The sequence below is a fragment of the Tasmannia lanceolata genome, unplaced genomic scaffold (assembly GCF_043159265.1).
Source record: "Tasmannia lanceolata isolate RefF3 unplaced genomic scaffold, GAP_Taslan_0.1 ptg000012l, whole genome shotgun sequence".
Lineage (NCBI taxonomy): Eukaryota > Viridiplantae > Streptophyta > Magnoliopsida > Canellales > Winteraceae > Tasmannia > Tasmannia lanceolata.
This window is the reverse complement of record NW_027518689.1, coordinates 28,705,252-28,723,599: the sequence shown is the minus strand read 5'-3', so window position 1 is coordinate 28,723,599 and position 18,348 is coordinate 28,705,252. Positions and strand designations below refer to the sequence as shown.

General features: G+C 38.5%; 1 pseudogene; it reads right to left on the bottom strand.

The window, feature by feature from the left end:
• Positions 1 to 1,632: 1,632 nt before the first annotated feature.
• On the bottom strand, positions 1,633 to 18,335 carry LOC143888701 (uncharacterized; annotated as a pseudogene).
• Positions 18,336 to 18,348: the final 13 nt, after the last annotated feature.

Here is an 18,348-nt window from a genome sequence, read left to right as displayed (position 1 = left end):
AAACAGTGAGAAGTCTAGTCGTGAGAGTGAGGCCATAGCCAAGAGACCTCCAAGAAGAATTCGTTTTACATTGCTATAAATGAAGCATCGTCAAAACATGCATGAAATGACAAACATGCTTAATTACATAACAAATGGATAAACAAAGTTAGGTATTGCCATTGGAGAGCACCAACAATACTACAGTACTTACTAGAAAGATATAGGAAATCTCCATCAGTGGCATGCATTTTGGAGTAGGGAGATATAGGAGTTGAACACAATTTACAGTCTAGCATTTTCATCTGAGAAAAAGATAAAGTTAGTATGGGTAAACGAAATAGAGGAGTCACCTCGATGGACCTCAATACCAAGAAAGAAGTGTAGATCATTGAGGTCATTTTAAAGCAAGCTAACTATTCAAACAAGTAACAAATGTTTAAAGAGCGAGAATAATATCATCAACAAGCAGAATAATGGTCAGTGGAAGAAAAATGTCTCTTAAATCAAGTAAAGATTGAAAATATTTGCTCCTTTTTGAAAATTTTCCTATATTTCCAGAACAGACCAAACCTTTCAGATAAATAGTCAGAGGTTTTATCAAAAATATCTTATAAACCAATGAGATAGGTATGATTTCAAGAAAATGCCGATGATTCTAAGAGGAGTCTGATGCAGAGTTAACTGGCCACGGCACAACCAATAAACTAGTTTATTATTATTTCTAAAACCAGCCTAAAAAATTGTTGAATTAAAATTTTAGTGCCGCATTTCTTCCAAGAGGTCCCTACAATCCTAACCATATATAGGAGACAAACTTCAAGCCTGAAGGACTGTAGACACCTCATTTTGTTCCTGCCTGACCTTAACTTTAGTCAAAACCTTGAGGTCATGTGTTCCAAGATGATCAGTTCTCTCATGAATGCGCAAAAGATCTCTTAACCCATTTTCAAACGTCAATCAAGTTTTAAAAATAGCTCTGTCACACTACACGATGTTGGGATCTTATTCTCAATGGAAGAACGCAACTAGGTGTATCAGTTACAACATGAAGTAGCAACTCTTTGACAGGGGGAGGAGAACAGATAGCTAGGAATGGGAAAACTCTAATAGAAAGGGGCAGCTATAAACATTCCTCAAAAACTGTCTTCGAAGGACGAAAATAAGGCAGCGTCGAAATGCCCGCCCACCCCAGGTAATGGCAGATACTCATCTTCAGTTAATCAAGGACATATAATATTTTATTATGAGAGAAGGTCCGAATTATCCACGAATCTGACCTAGATTAATGGGAGCGGACAGCGACCCCCTTTCCTAAGGGCTCCATACCTTGTGATAACAACCGCTCTTGTTTAAACCCTTTGCAATCACCTCCCAAGCCTCTCGGAGAGAGTTTAGAGATGGCTGAGTTAAAAATGATGCATCATAGTTTTTAAATTAATCGCATTTCAACGCCATTTAATAGCCAACCAAGTGGAAGCTACAGATAAGGGAGAATACTGAAGCCTCAAATGTGACCAAACTGGCAGGGCACTAATATACCTTATCGCATTATAAAATGACCGATGAGAACAAAACGACTATATACCAGTGTTTTCACGTTATAAAATGACCGATGAGAAAAAAATGATAATATACAAGTGCACTCAGCAATAACAAAATAATTCTTTAATTTATTATGCAAAGAAACACAGATTCTCTAACACCAAAGAAGAAAAAGGATCATCCGCTGACCAGGGAACTATTCTGTACCCTACATCAATGCCAAATATAACGAGGTAACTTACAGTTTGCTACAAGCACCAGAGAACTCAATTGGATCTAAGACGATTGGCTCTTAGAATGAGCTTACTATTGGCTCTGCATTCAACATAATGCCTTTCCTTTGAAGGAACTTCTAAATCATGTCTAGAAATTCATCATCGTGTCCACCTGATTTGATCACATCCAATAACATGGATACATCGTATTCATGTGCTGCAAAGCCTCTCAACCATCGCAAAGCAACCATTGCTTAAAGCTGCATTGCTTTAAGCATTTCATTTTTACGAAGAAACCCTCGAACTATGATATCATATGTGAAATCAGTTGGCAAGAAACCATTTTCTTCTATTTGCAAAAACAATTCATTAGCTTCCTTCAACATCCCCTCTCACAAAGACCATTGATCGTATTATTATATGTCCTAATATTAAGCAACAAACCTTTGGCAGGAATGCCATAAAAAGATTCATGGTGGCTTTAAGTTTAAAAAATCTACACATGCTCTCAATAAGGATGTAGAAAATTTGGGCAAAATATTCAACTCCATTGCTTTCCATGCCATGAAAAACCTTCACCGCCAAATCAAGACACCGGTTTTTGCACAGCCCATCCAAAAATACAGTTTATGTGATGATGTCAAGGCTTTGATCATGAATTTGCATCTCATTGAAGAGATTTTGTGCAGCCACAACTCTCCTCATCGGAGAGAATCCATCTATAAGAGTGTTGTAAATAGCTATTGTGGGTTACAATCCCTTGTGATGCATTTCTCTATAACTATTGGCTCTGCATTCAACACAACACCTTTCTTTTTTAATTTTGGAAGGAACTTACGAATCATTTCTAGAAATTCATGATCTTGTCCACCTGCCTTAATCAAGTCCAATAGCATGGATACAGTGCAGTCATGTGCTGCAAAGCCTCTCTCAACCATTTCACGCAGAAGCTGCACTGCCTCAAGGGTTTCATTTTTACGAAGAAGCCCACACACTATGATATTAAATGTGAAGTCATCTGGCGAGCAACTCTTTTCCTCCATTTGCAAAAACAGTTCATTTGCTTCCTGCAACATCCCCTCTTTACAAAGACCATTAATCATATTGTTATATGTCCTAACATTAAGCAACAAACCTTTATCTGGAATGGCATAAAAAAGATTTGTTGCATCTTTAATTTTACCAGATCTACACATTCCGTCAATAAGGATGTTCAAAATTTGGGTATCAGGATCAACTCCGTTGCCTTCCATGCCGTGAAAAAGCTCCATCGCCACATCAAGACACTTGCTTTTGCAAAGACCATTCAAAAGTACGCTGTATGTGACGATATCTGGGCTTTGGCCATGACTTTGCATATCATTGAAGAGATTTTTTGCAGCCACAACTCTCCCCACCTGGCACAAGCCATCTATAAGAGTGGTATAAATAGCTATTGTGGGTTTCAATCCCTTGCGACGCATTTCTCCAAAAAGCCGCATTGCCTCATCAATCTTAAACTTCTTGCAATAGCCATTGATCAACACAAGGTAGGTAACAACACAAGGCTCATGACCTCTATTCACCGTGAAATCAAAACGGTTCACTGCCTCGTCCATTTGGCCTATCAAGCAATACCCATCTATCAATGTGCTGTATGTGACAATGTTAGGCTGCTCACCTCTCTCAATCATCACCTCCAATAGTCCATGTGCTTTTGTGACCATTCCCTGTTTGCAAAGAGCATTGACAAGTATGCTGAAGGTTACCACATTCGGATAAATCTCTCGAGCCACCATTTCATTGAACAACCCTACGGCTTCTTCCCACATGCCACTATTGCAGAGGCCATGAATCAAGGAACCATAAGTGATAACATTTGGAGAAATGCCCTTACTAATCATTTCTGAAAAGAGGGTCATTGCCTCGTCCACTTGGCCCACCAAACAGTATCCATCCATCAATGTACTATATGTGATAACATTGGGGTTCTCGCCTCTTTGAATCATCACTTGCAATAGTCCATGTGCTTCTGTGACCATTCCCTGTTTGCAAAGAGCATTAATAGTGTGCCAAAGGTTACCACATTTGGAGAAATATCTCGATCCAACATTTCTTTGAACAACCCTAAAGCTTCATTCCACCTGCCTGAATTGCAGAGTCCATGGATGAGGGAACTATATGTGACAACATTCGGGCAAATGCCCTTACTAAGCATTTCAGAAAAGTGATTCAGGGCCTCTTTAATTGGTCTCACTTTGCAGAGACCAGCAATGACTGTGTTATGAAGGACTACATCAGGCCTACATCTTCCCTTCTCCATTTCTCTGAGCAACCCAATTGCTGAACCAGTATCTCCCATCTTGCAAAGCCCGCCCACGAGAGTGCCGAAGGTAAAAACATCTGGTTCATGACCGCATTTCAGGATGCCGCTGAAAGTAGCGAAACCTAAGTCTACTCTATTCAAACAGCAATAACAATTAACCAAAATGTTCAACGTATATAAAGAGGAATCTATTCCAACAGAATTCATCTTTCTGCACAGAGAAACCACAGTGGAATAATGTTTCATTCTGGCAAGAACCCCCAACAGGTGATTAAAAGTTGAAATTGATGGGAAGGGTTTGATGGCCACCAAACGATCGAACAAACCCAATGCATCCTTTAAACTAATCCCAGACCTCGATTTGCATTGATTCTTCACGAAAGTTTCGAACTGGGTTTGGCTCCAGATATCCGAATTTGATTTATCATGATGTATAATATGAGAATGAGAGAGTGTAGAAAGAGGAGAAAGCGTACCCTTTTGATGAATCTGAACAACAAAACTTCTCCTTGCAGATTTTGTGGAAGATGAAAAAGCAGCAGCGGAAGCAGCTCCAATCCTCATTAGTTGTAGAGCATTACTGTGCTATTTCTCTCAATAATATGTACATAGTAAACCCCCAAAACACACACACACACACACACACACGGATGAGAGACGTTCAAAATGAAGAGGATGTGTCAATATCAAAACAACAAGTAAATAAAGCTAATTGAACTTGCAGTGGGGTCCTTGATCAATAGTTTATGGGCATTATATCCTCGAGATTTTATTTCCATGTGTCCACTTGCATAATTGGGGAAACAAAAGTGTTTAAGATAGAGTCTTAATTGGCTTGCCTTGACCACTTCTTTAATTTTCTTCTTTGATTTGTAGCCTGCAATTTTGCATCCAATACAGAAACAAAATTTCAATTCCTTCATCTTGTTTCTCCTACTTTCACCATTTCTGTCTACACAATTTGATCATTCAGCATACCAAAATTTCCCAACACTCCTCTCTAACTCTCTCTATCTCTCTCTATCTCAGCACCATTATTTAGTTTATTCTTTGCACTGATAAAATTGCCCGCATACTAGTTCACATTCGCCTCCTTTTAGCTGTTGTGAAGCCCGCAACAGTCACTCACTCACTCACTCACACACACTCTCTCTCTCTCCTCCTTTTTAACACGAACCCTTGGTGGGGCAAACAATTGAATTATTTAGATCTTTAAAAAAAAAGTAGGCCTCACCGTATTGTTTAAAAAATACATGCATGCAGTATATAGGGTTTTTAAAAAATCACTTGGGTCCACCTTGCTTGATTTTACGTAGGCCTTACCCATAAAATCATCACCATAGGATGATCCAAACCCTCCTATATGTAGACGGACAATACCATATATAAACCTCTACAGGTCGGAGAGTTAGGATCATCCTATGGAGATGTTTTTTGGGGAAAAAGCCTATTTACGACTGGGGATCAAGAAATGAAAGGTTAGGATCTTCGAACAAAGTAGGCCCAAGTGATTTTTAAAAAAAATATATGCATGTTATATGAGGTCCACAAGGTTAGGTGCACATGTTTTCTTTAAATAGAGTGAGCCCTACATTGTTCAAAGATCCAAACAATTAAGTTGTTGGGCCCCATTGAGGGTTCATTTTGAAAGAGAGATGGGAGAGAAAGGGCCTCTTGGTTATGTGAATGTTTACCTTGTGTGAATTTGAAATCCAAAATTTATAAATCCACAACTTTGTAAATATTTTGTTGGGGCTGATCTTTGAATTTGGATTTGAAATCTCACAAATCCAAATAGCCCTATCTTTGTTTTAATTTTCAAATTCATTGTTGGGGCTCTTAAAATTGAAAAAAAGAAGCTATCAACATGAAATCAATAATGGATGCGAAAATTAGAACACATAAGATCTGCTCATAAATGTCACTTGATGTCTCAACAGCTTCATAAATAGTACATGATAATAAAAGGTCTTATACCAACTTCAAGATATTGTCAGTCCTTGGAGTAATGTATGTTGGATCCAACAGAATATATCCTAAATTCTCTATTGCAATACTGCATCAAAGATCTCACAGATCATAAACAGGGATCATTTACATATATTAAATCTAGAACATACTAGTCCAAACAGGATCACTTTGGGAATCCTAATATTATCATCAGACGACATGGCGCCTACGAGACAAGGTACAAATAACAAAGGTTGGTAGCTTTGAGTCACAAGAAAATTCATGCAAACAACCCTTTCTTAATTGCTTTTCATCTTCTTGATTAAAAAGAAAAAAAAGAAATCAAATTGGATGGAAGCCAAAGTAAGATGCTGATGAATAAGAAGATGAAAATGCCATCTCTACAGTTACATCTTCCTCCATGGAAATGAGAGCAACATAAACATGGATATAAGAAAAAGAAAAGGAAATGAAGAAAATAAAAACCAATATCAAAATCAAAAGACCCAGTTGAGATTAGTTTGGAAAGGGTTCTGAAGAGATGGGAGATAGCAAAATCCCATTTGGTTTGTTAATCAGATTGTCTCTAGCTGAGCATCTCCAAGACCTCTATGGGGTTGCTTTTTGTGTGTCTGAAATGCTTTTCTTCTCTTTTCTAGATGGCCCAGATCTTCTATCTCCCAAGCTAGGCTCACAAAAAATAGCTGCTACCCGTCTCCCTTCTCATGAAATGCACATCAAAACCAGCGTCTATAAAACCAACCTCTATAAGATACTTGCAACTGAGAAAGAGAAGTCTCCAAGACCCCCTTTAAGCAGTTTGTTCCTAAAGTAATTATTGCTTTGGGGGATTGGATTCATGACGGTTTAGTGAAATATAGTTATATCTAGGGGTTTTTTTTCCGCTTTTGGGTGATTGAAAGGAGTTCTGTAGTCTGATGTTAAATCTGTAAGAAGTAGTAATAACTTCCTTTGAATCAGGCCTCGGGAAAGCTAATGGAAAGGTCAAAAATATTGCCATACCAGTTCCTTGTCTCGCTAACCTTGATAAACCCGAGGGCCTTGCTGATTCCTCTCCCCTCGAAAACTTAGTCTCACCTTGTGCAGGATCGGATCCTTCCAGCTGCATCTTGCCCCCAAAAGCAAATGCAGACAAGCTTCCCTGCAATGGAAAGTGGGCTTCTCTTTTTTCTCAAGATGAGGCTATCGAGTAGGACACCACTTTGGACTATTTTGATCAAGAAGATGAAAGTGAAGATCAAGAAAAAGCGATTCTCAAATCTGATGACTTTGAGGACGTTGAAGATAAATGGAGTAACTGCCTTATTGGTTTCTTCCCTGGTAGGAGGCCGTATTTCGTCGCCCTCAAAGATTTCCTTCACAGGAAATGGAACTTAAAAGGTGATTTCTCTCTTTTTTGCCCTTAATAACGGCTTCTTCCTCTTCAAGTTTCTAAACAAGGAAGACTCCACTAAGGTTCTTGAATCTCCCCCCACCACCTATGGAGGTAGAGTTCTTGTCGTTCAGAAATGGACTCCGGAATCGTCAATGGAGAGAGTAAAGCTAACCGAAATTCCTATTTGGGTAAAGTTCCCTGGTCTTCATCTAAAATTTTGGACTCATAGAGGGCTCAGCAAAATTGCCAGTAGATTTGGGAGACCCATGTATATGGACTCCCATACAGCAAACTCGACCCGTCTAATGTATGCCAGAGTTTGTGTCATGGTGAATGTGGAAAAATCCTCCCAGATTCCATCAAGATAGAAACTCCTACGGGGATACACATCCAACCGGTGGAATATGATTGGAAGCCTTCGGCCTGTAAAAATTGTAGAGATCTTAGCCATGGGACCGACAAATGCAATTATTTTTCAGAATCTCCGAGAACTTCTAATTTGCCTCTAAAACAAGTTTGGAAACCCAAGCAAATAGCAAAGGATGTCCCAAAAGTTCAAGTTGATGGATATAGCAATTCTAAATCTGTCCATGGTGATAAGGAAAATATAAATTTGGTTGGAAAAAGCAAAGAACCCAAAACCTCTAGTCCTATTGTCCCAATCCATGCTAACCGATTTGCTGCTCTAGATCATATGGTCTCTGATCCCCACGCCATTGGAGAGTGTAGTCATCAAGATGTTCAGGAAGGAAATGCCTAGGCCCCGGATCATGACTCGTGGCAAAGGGTTCATAGGAAAAAAAGCAAACCGGCCCTTCTAGCTTTCCTATCTCCTCCTACGTGTGGGATCCCTCACAAGATGCCCTTTGGGAGGAGCATATGACTATGTATTGGTGGTTGCTTGAAAGGATTCAGCTTCTCTTTCTGAGAGTTATCTTTTTTTGTTGTTGTTTGGTTTGCTTTTATTCTGATGTTTGTCTGTTTTGGTCTTCTTTTTTAGCGTGTCTGTGCTTCCTTTGTTGTTTGTTCTCCTTTCCAAGTTCTGGAAGGGTTGCTTTTCGTTTCTCATGTATATCTTATCCTTCTTTTAATATATTTGGTCGGGGTCTTGCCTAACCCCAGCTTACCTATCAAAAAAAAAAAGTAGTAATAACTACAACATAGAAGATATGACATTATTTTAATGTTAGCGAGCGCTATCAGATGGTTTATGAAATATTCATAATATAAGGATTTTTTAAAGGTTCCAGTAAGCTACTCACAAGAAAGAAGTAATTAAAAATAATAACAATTCAGCAGAGACAAGAGAGAAATCAGATGATGACTAATAATGAATTGAATGAAAACTAAACAAAACAACTACATTTTCTGGCAAAAGAGCTCACAAGAATGCAGAGTCTATAACAATAGCAAAGTTAATTCTCTACAATGCAGAGTGGACCTCCCATTCCATCAAATATCTTTTCTTTTCTATATTCTTATCTTTCCATACATTTTCATACAAGATTTAAGCATCTTCATATAATGGGCAACCAAGTGCCCATGCCCCCCAAGATCATGCCAACTAGTTGAATAATATATGAGAAATATTGGACTTGTGTAGGACATAAAACCATCATTGAAACATATAGCAGGTCTAGATGAACTAGCACGAGAGGGTGTGCAAAGACTGGAGATTGTAATTGGACACATTTTGATTATGGTTGTTAGGGTAAATTGTTTTGAGACATTAGAAGGGGACAATTCATACCTCTCTAGTTATTCTTGGTTGTAGTCTTCATATACTCTATTGATTCTTTTCTGCAACTACATATTAAATCCTACATTTACGCACTCCATGTGAAACACATTGGGAAAAAAATAATATCCAATAGATATTTATGTAATCCATAGTGATACATGTCATTTGGACATTGATTATCACCTTATCCTATAAACTAGCCCGATAATGATCTAAAAAGAGCAAGTGAAGGACTTATTGTGAGAAGGTCAAAATGAGGAACCAAGAAATTTAGCTTAAAAATGCCTTTAACAGTGATCATACAATCCACACAGATGATTTAATAATTCAAGTTCTTTTAATTCTGGATTTTGATCCAGAACTAATATAATATAAATTTTAAACCAATCACTCTTTGGATTCAAGTTCAATTTAGTTTTAGTTTCCCTAATATAAAGATTATACACTTTCATAACATGAAGATCGAGCACGTGGATGAAAAATTTTCCCAGCGTAAAAATATTTTTGTTCCTTCAGCTATGTTTATCCTATTGGTAAGTTTCTTCATGTGCTAGGATTTGTTCTAGAACTTGTGGTACTTTGATTCTGATTTGTCTATTTCTTCTAGATGAGGATCTATGTTATGTTCTTGAAAAATTTTCTTCAGCTATGTTTACCTTATAATTACTTTTTCTTTCAGTTTTCTTGAACGCGCATATTTTACATTTAGGCTTTAATAATACTGTCTTAGGTTTGTTCTCTTCAACTATGGTTGTTTTAGGAGGACCTATGCTTTTCTACATTGGATAACTTATATTGTTATGATTCTTAATTGGTGAAGCTTGCAATGATAATTTTTTTCAGCTTTATTACTGATTAGTGTGTTCAATCACATCTTTTACCTTCCTACTTCGTGGCTGCCTTATTTGAGTGGATGGCTTTTGCATAGCAATCTTGTCGATTTGTTTTGTCCGCTCCTTTTGAAGTGATGAGCCTTATTCTGTTCATCTTCTCAACTAAATGCTTCTTGCTTGGATGCAAGTTTTGTACTGCATATCTGTGGTCCTTTGACTTATATCCATTTAGTAATTTTGTACAATACATCAATTGAAATTTTGGCCATTAGTGCCAGCTATTTGAGATTGTCAAGCTAGGGAGTATGCATAGCTGATACGTTTTGAACTATGATTCAATCTACACAAATGTTTCAAAAACTTTCTCATATCTAATCCAAAAAATGAGCTTACTTACTGGAGATGGGGAAATCTCAAGCACCTATTACTTTCAAGTTATTACCCATCAAGTTACACTGTGTATCCAACTATCCATCTTCTTAATCCTATTCCATTTCCTCATTGGCTTTTCCCTTGCCAATTTTGTTGTCAACCAATTCTGATTGAGCTCCATGTTTGCTGGCCATGTTGTTGGCCTCGCCCATGGTGTTGCTGCGGGATGGGCTAGTAATGCGGGTGCTTAAGAGGGAAGAAGAAGAGAAATTATAAATCAAGAACACAACTTAGAGAAGAAGAAGAAAATGGGAGCAAAGCGCAACTCAATTGATATTCCATCAATTACATAAGTTAATCAACATCCAAAATCCCTCTAAAGATGGTTTCTAACTCTTTAAATAAAAGAAAAGCAAAGCAAATTCGTTCAAGCTCCTCCACCAGTTAGCTTAGGGACTAACATAACATTAATTGCATTGGAACTCACTAACTTTGACTGTTTTGGGAACCCACAGACACAGTCCACTAAAACTGCCATAACTTTCTACCTTCTTGTCCAATTTTAGAGCACAAATACTTGTTGGAAAGATCTCAAAGAGACCTACAACTTTGTAGTTTACTACTTTCCATAATTTTGCCATTTAGAGGTCCAAAAAAGAGGTTCAAAAACAGGCCTTCAACATTACTGCAGGAATGCACCTTGGAGCTCCACCAAAACCACCTAGGCATGACATGGCTGCCATGTTGGCACTGCATCATTATCTCCGAGTGAGAAAGAACTTGCCCACGAGTTCTCATCAAGATTTCCATGATAAGTTGTCAAGTCTTTAACATTGAAGTTGGGTGAGCATTGATATTTGGAGAGAGCTCAACCTTGAATGCATTATTCCCAATTTTCTTAAGCACTTAAAAATGGGCATCCACACGATCTTGAAATTTGTTAAACTTCCTTAGTTCAAGAAAACTTGCCCTCGAACCTTGAAGTATCATCAATTGAAACTTCCCAAGATCAAACTCCGCTTCATAATCTCCATGAAGAAGTGATGTTAAATATCAACTATGAGCTTCAATGTAGGATCAATGTAATTGGATGAAAAAATCGATGTAATATTTTTCCATTCACCCATCACTTCAATATCCATCGGTTCACCTAATATGCAATCAGATCCAATTTCTTTGGTGATGAATTCATTGAATTGCCGTTGAAGTTCCTCGTACTTCTCGTTAGTTTCAACAACAAGTAAAGCATCGAATTTATCATTATCATTGGTCTCTTGATCAAATTCGTTCTTGGAAAGAAAAAAGTTAGTCTCATACCCTTTCTTGAACCATGCAATCCGATACGGCTTTGGATGTTGTTCGGTTTTGAGCTTGTGCTTGTTCACAATTTTATGAGATACGATGTTCTCACAACTCCCACAATCGATCACAATGGAGCAAACCTTGTCATGAGATTCGCATCGAGTCTTGAAAATATCGGAACGAAGCCAATCATCATCGGATTTAACCTTTAGTGTAGCAAGTGCTCTTTGGATCACCAAACTTTCTCCTTCTTCGGATTCGATTTCTTCATTTTGTATGCCATCTTTCTCATCATATATGGGTTGATTTGAATAGTCAATAAGATCCTCATCATATATGGGCTGATTTGAATCATCAACAAGATCCTCATCATTTTCTTCATCACCGAAGGCAACTACTTGCCTCTTTGGATAATCTTTGAAACGATGGCCAACTTGACCACACTTGAAACAAGCATTTGAATTGTTGGGACAATTGGACTGATTTCCAACTTGATGTGTAGAGGCTGATTTTGTAGAATTTTTGTTGAAATATTCGGACCTTGACTTTGTACCTCCACCATGTGAAGATTCACCTTCAGAAGAAGGAAAGAGATTACGAACATCCACATACTTTTTAGCACCACGACAAGAAAGCTTAGCCTCCACCTTCAAGGCTAGTTGATAACCATCATTGACGATCAATGATTGGTGCATTTCCACCTCATCACGAACGGAAAACTTCAAACCATCAACATACATTGCCACAAGTTGATCTTCACCCTCATTACGAGCCATGAGTTTGTAGAATTCTTCGGTGTAGTCCAACACACTCTTGGATTCTTGGCGTAGGTTGTTGAATTGAGAAAAGATAATTTGGAAAAAGTGCAACAGAAGAAATTTCTCCTAAGCCTTGACTTCATTTTGTCCCAAGAAGAAATCTTACGCTTTCCTTTCCGGATTCTCATTTCTTGAACTTTATCCCACCATATTGAAGTGTAGCCACGAAGCCTTGTACCCACAAGCTTGACACGTTGGCTTTCGGGTGTTTCCTTGTAATCAAAGAACTTCTCAATGGCACTAAGCCATTCAAGAAACTCTTCGGGTTGTAGACGACCACAAAACTCCGGCAAGTCAATCTTGACGGTGTCGAAATCACGATAGAACCTTCCCAACCTAGCCTCGTCACGAGTATTGGCGAAGAGATTCACATGGGATTCATCACTGGAACCTCCACGGCTTGATCCACCACACTCACTACCAGCCTCTCGGCGTTCAAGACACATGGTAAGTTGTTCAACTTGTCTTTGAAGCGCTTAAAGTTCATCATCTCTTTCATCTCTCAAATCTTTCATTATTTTGTTACCACGCCTTCCTCTACCTCTTCGTGCTGCCATGGAAATCAAATCGAAGCTAGCCTAAGAGAGTATTGTTAGCTCTGATACCAGATAATACGGATGCTTTAGAGGGAAGAAGAAGAGAAATTAGAAATCAAGAACACAACTTAGAGAAGAAGAAGAAAATGGGAGCAAAGTTCAACCCAATTGATATTCCATCAATTACATAAGTTAATCAATATCCAAAATCCCCTCTAAAGATGGTTTCTAACTCTTTAAATAAAAGAAAAGCAACGCAAATTCGTTCAAGGTCCTCCACTAGTTAGCTTAGGACTAACATAACATTAATTGCATTGGAACTCACTAACTTTGACTGTTTTGGGAACCCACAGACACAGTCCACTAAAACTGCCATAACTTTCTACCTTCTTGTCCAATTTTCGAGCACAAATGCTTGTTGGAAAGATCTCAAAAAGACCTACAACTTTGTAGTTTACTACTTTCCATAATTCTGCCATTTAGAGGTCCAAAAAAGAGGTTCAAAAACAGGCCAGCAACATTACTGCAGGAATGCACCTTGGAACTCCACCAAAACCACCTAGGTATGACATGGCTGCCATGTTGGCACTGCATCAGCTAGCATTGTTGTAATCTGAGAATTCAAATTGCCGGACTTAGAGCAGCGAGCTTTGGCTTGGTAAATTTGATTTCTAGATAAAGGTTCATCTTGGGGAGTGATGGTTTGGGATGAGGGGCAGGTTGCATAGCTTGTAGACAGTCCAGGGCATTGCAGAGCTTCTCTGTGTACTGCTTGGCCGGGTGAATTCACTTGGTTGATCCGTTGTTGTGATGTTTGGGTTCTCTTTGTTCGCTCAAGCTGCTCCTGGCTGACGTTTGAGGTGGTTCCTTTTGCTTCGAAAAGGTGAAACCTTGTTTTTTTTTTTTCTAATCATATTCACAGTGTGATCTGCTTTAGACTTCTTGTTCGATGACTGATAGTTATAACTGAAAAACAGAGTCAATTCAATATCAAATTAACCACGATGTCAGGTTCTTCGTGTGGGACAAGATTCAATTTCTTCTCAGAATAAGCGTTTACAGTTTGTGATTCCCAATTAGATGAATGCTACAGATAATCCAGATTGTATGAGCAACCTATTGTAGCAATCATAACATCCTAACCACATGGGACACAAGGCTTGACACCAATTGCTACATATCTATGTGGTAACCAAATCAGTTGCCGATGCTTTATTCTGGTTAATATTTATGAACTTGATAAAGTACGCATGACAAATCGTAGATTCAAACTCGATCAAGACTTTACATGTTAAAAGGTAGCTCAGTTTTCTTAAACCTAAAAACTTCATTGAATACTTACAAAAATCAACTGAGTACTCGAAGGCTTTGAAATTTGGACTTCAACATATTATTTTTAAACTCGAAAAATTTCAGTCAAATACTCGATCAAATCTCAAGACTAAACAAGGCTGAGTTAAATTTTCAATTTTTATACCTTGAATTTTCTGGGGGAAATTGAACTGGCGAGCTTAAAATCATATTCATTGTTTACTAACTGCCACAACCCCTCTTGCCATGCTTTAAACTTTGTCTTTATTTCCACTCCTTTCTTTCTTGTTTAACACTGGTGCTGCTAAAAACATGTTGCAGATCCCTATGGGTAATTTTTGGAATGACAGAAAGTGGTGAAACAGTGGGTGCAGTTGTAACTCAACTTTTACTCTTTTCTGGCCCCAAATAGTCAAAGGAAACAGGCATCATTTTGGATGGTTAGATATGGATTATATAGTTAGAAAAGGAAGGCTAGGATGAGGGTAAAATATCCATTTCAAAGTGCCAGAACAACAGAAATGAATTTTACATAACTGGCTTTGTACCTCAAATTTTATGGTAAATGGTAATCCTCACTTCAAAAGAGTTGGCGCAACTGGTTTAGGAAAGAGTTGACAAGAACATATTCTTCCAATAAAATAATCAAACACAATCAGATTATCCAGAAATACATACAAGCACTGTTCTGATCCACAGTAATGTCAAATATAAAGAGGTAACTTGCAGTTTGTTGCATGCTCCAGAGAATTCAGTTGGGTCCAAGATGATCCTTTAAGTATTCCACTGCTGACTACATCACCATATAGCTTAAAATGAGGTGACTATTGGCTCACCATATAGCTTAAAATCAGGTTACTATTGGCTCTCCATTCAACACAACACCATTCACCTTGCCTTCAGGAAGGACCTTCTGAATCATTTCTAGAAATTCAAGATTGTGTCCACCTGACTTAATGAAGTCCAATAACATAGATACATTGTATTCACATGTTGCAAAGCCTCCCTCAACAATTTCACCGAGAAGCAGCAATACTTTAAGCATTTCAATTTTACGAAGAAGTCCTCGTATTATTTTTAAGATGCGCTCATATTATGATATCAAACATGAAGTCACTTGGATAGCAATTATTTTCTTCCATTTACAAAAACAATTCATTAGCTTCCTGCACCATCCCCTCTTACAAAGACCATTGATAATATTATGACAAGTCCTAACATTAAGCAAAAAACCTTTGGAAGGGTTGGAATGTCATAAAAAAGATCTGTTGTGGCTTTAAGTTTACCAGATCTACACATCCATTCAATACGGATCAGATTCAAAACCACTAATTTCCATGCCATGAAAAAGCTCCATCACCCCATAAAGACACCGGTTTTCGCACAACCCATCCAAAAATATGATGTAAGTGACAATATCTAGGCTTTTTCTGTGAATTTGCATCTCATTGAAGAGATTTTTGCAGCAACAACTCTCCTCACCGGGAAGAATCTATCTATAAGAATGTTGTAAAGCTCAGTTTCAATCCCTTGCGATGCATTACTCTAATACTATTGGCTCTGCATTCAACACAACACCTTTCCCTTTGCCTTCTGAAAGGAGCTTACGAATCATTTCTAGAAATTCATGAGCTTGTCCACCTGACTTGATCATCTCCAATAACATAGATATAGCGTAGTCATGTGCTGCAAACCCTCTCTGAACCATTTCACTGAGAAGCTGCAATGCCTTACGGGTTTCATTCTTTTGAAGAAGCCCACACACTAAGATATTAAATGTGAAGTCATCCGATGACTAACCCTTTTCTACCATTTTCAAAAACAATTCATTAGCTTCCTGCAGCATCCCTTCTTTACACAGACCATAGATCATATTGTTATACGTCCTAAGATCAACCAACAAACCTTTGCCAGGAATGCCATAAAAAAGATCCATTGCGGCTTCAAGTTTACCGGATCTACACATCCCATCAATAAGGATGTTGATAATTTGGGTATCGACTTCAAATCCGTTGCTCTGCATGTCGTGATAAAGCTTCATTGCATCATCAAGACACCGATTTTTGCAAAGTCCATCCAAAAGTACTTTATATGTGACAATATTTACGGTTTGACCAAGACTTTGCATCTCATTGAAGAGATTTTGTGAAGCCACAACTCTCCCTACCTTGCACAATCCATCTATAAGAGTGTTGTAAATAGCTATCGTAGGTTTCAATCCCTTCTGACGCATTTCTCCAAAGAGCCGCATAGCGTCCTCAACCCTAAACTTCTTGCAATAGCCATTGATCAACAATAAGTACGTACCAACACTAGGCTCATGACCACTTTTGACCATGAAATAAAAAAGGTCCATTGCCTCATCCATTTGGCCCATCAAGCAGTATCCATCCATCAATGTATTGTATGTGATAATGTTAGGGTTCTCGCCTCTTTGAATCATCACTTCCAATAGTCCATGTGCTTTTGTGACCATCCCTTGTTTGCAAAGAGCATTCATTAGTATGTTGAAGGTTATTACATCCGGAGAAATTTCTCGACCAACCATTTCATTGAACAACCCTAGTGCTTCTTCCCACCTGTCTGAATTGCAGAGGCTATGAATCAAGGAATTATAAATGATAACATCCGGTAAAATGCCCTTAGTAACCATTTCTGAAAATAGGTTCATTGCCTGATCCATTTGGCCCATCATGCAGTATCCATCAATCAATGTACTGTATGCAATAATGTCAGGGTTCTCGCCTCTTTGAATCATCACTTCCAATAGTTTATGTGCTTTTGTGACCATTTTTTGTTTGCAAAGAGCATTCATTAGTATATTGAAGGTTATCACGTCCGGAGAAATTTCTCGACCCACCATTTCATTGAACAACCCTAGGGCTTCTGCCAACTTGTCCAAATTGCAGAGGCCATGAATCAAGGAAGTATAAGTGACAACATTTGGCGAAAAGTCCCTACTAATCAGTTCTGAAAGGAGGCTGATTGAGTCATCCATTTGGCCCACCAAGCAATATCCATCTATCAATGTACTGTACGTGATAATATTGGGCTTCTCGCCTCTCTGAATCATCATTTCCAACAGCCCATGTGCTTTTGTGACCATGCCTTGCTTGCAAAGAGCATTCACTAGTATGTTGAAGGTTATCACATTCGGAGAAATATCTCGACCCACCATTTCATAAAACAACCCTAGCGCTTCTTTCCACATGCCTGAATTGGAGAGGCCATGAATCAAGGAATTATAAGTGATAACATCCGGCGAAATGCCCTTACTAAGCATTTCTGAGAAGTGATTCAGGGCCTCTTTAATCAATGCCTCTTTGCAGAGACTGGCAATGATTGTGTTATATACCAATATATCAGGCCTACATCTTCTCTTCTCCATTTCTCTGAGCAACCCAATTGCCAAACCAGTATCTCCCATCTTGCAAAGCCCGCCAACGAGAGTGGTGAATGTAAAAACATCAGGTTCATGACCGCATTTCAGGATGCCGCCGAAAGCAGCGAAACCCAAGTCTACTCTATTCAAACAGCAATAAGAATTAACTAAAATGTTGAGTGTATAAATATCTCGACCCATTCCTGCAGAATTCATCTTTCCACACAGAGAAACCACAGTGGAATAATGTTTCATTCTGGCAAGAGCCCCCAACAGATGATTAAAAGTTGAAATTGATGGGAAGGGTTTGATGGCCACCAAACGATCAAAGAAACCCATTGCATCCTTTAAAGTAATACCAGACCTTGATTTACACTGATTCTTCACGAAATTTTCAAACTGATAATGAGAGAGTGGAGAAAGAGGAGGTGAGGGTGGAGAAAGCTTACCCTTCTGATGAATCTGAACAGCAAAACTTCTCCTTGCAGTCTTTGTGGAAGAGGGAAAAGCAGTAGAAGCAGCTCTCATCGCTATTACTGTGTTATTTCTCTCCGTAGTTAAACCCTAAAAGCAGACAGAGAGAGAGAGAGAGAGAGAGAGAGAGAGAGCTTTGTTCAGCTTTGCCCCACCAAATGAACGGTGCAGATCAGTCTAACACCGGTG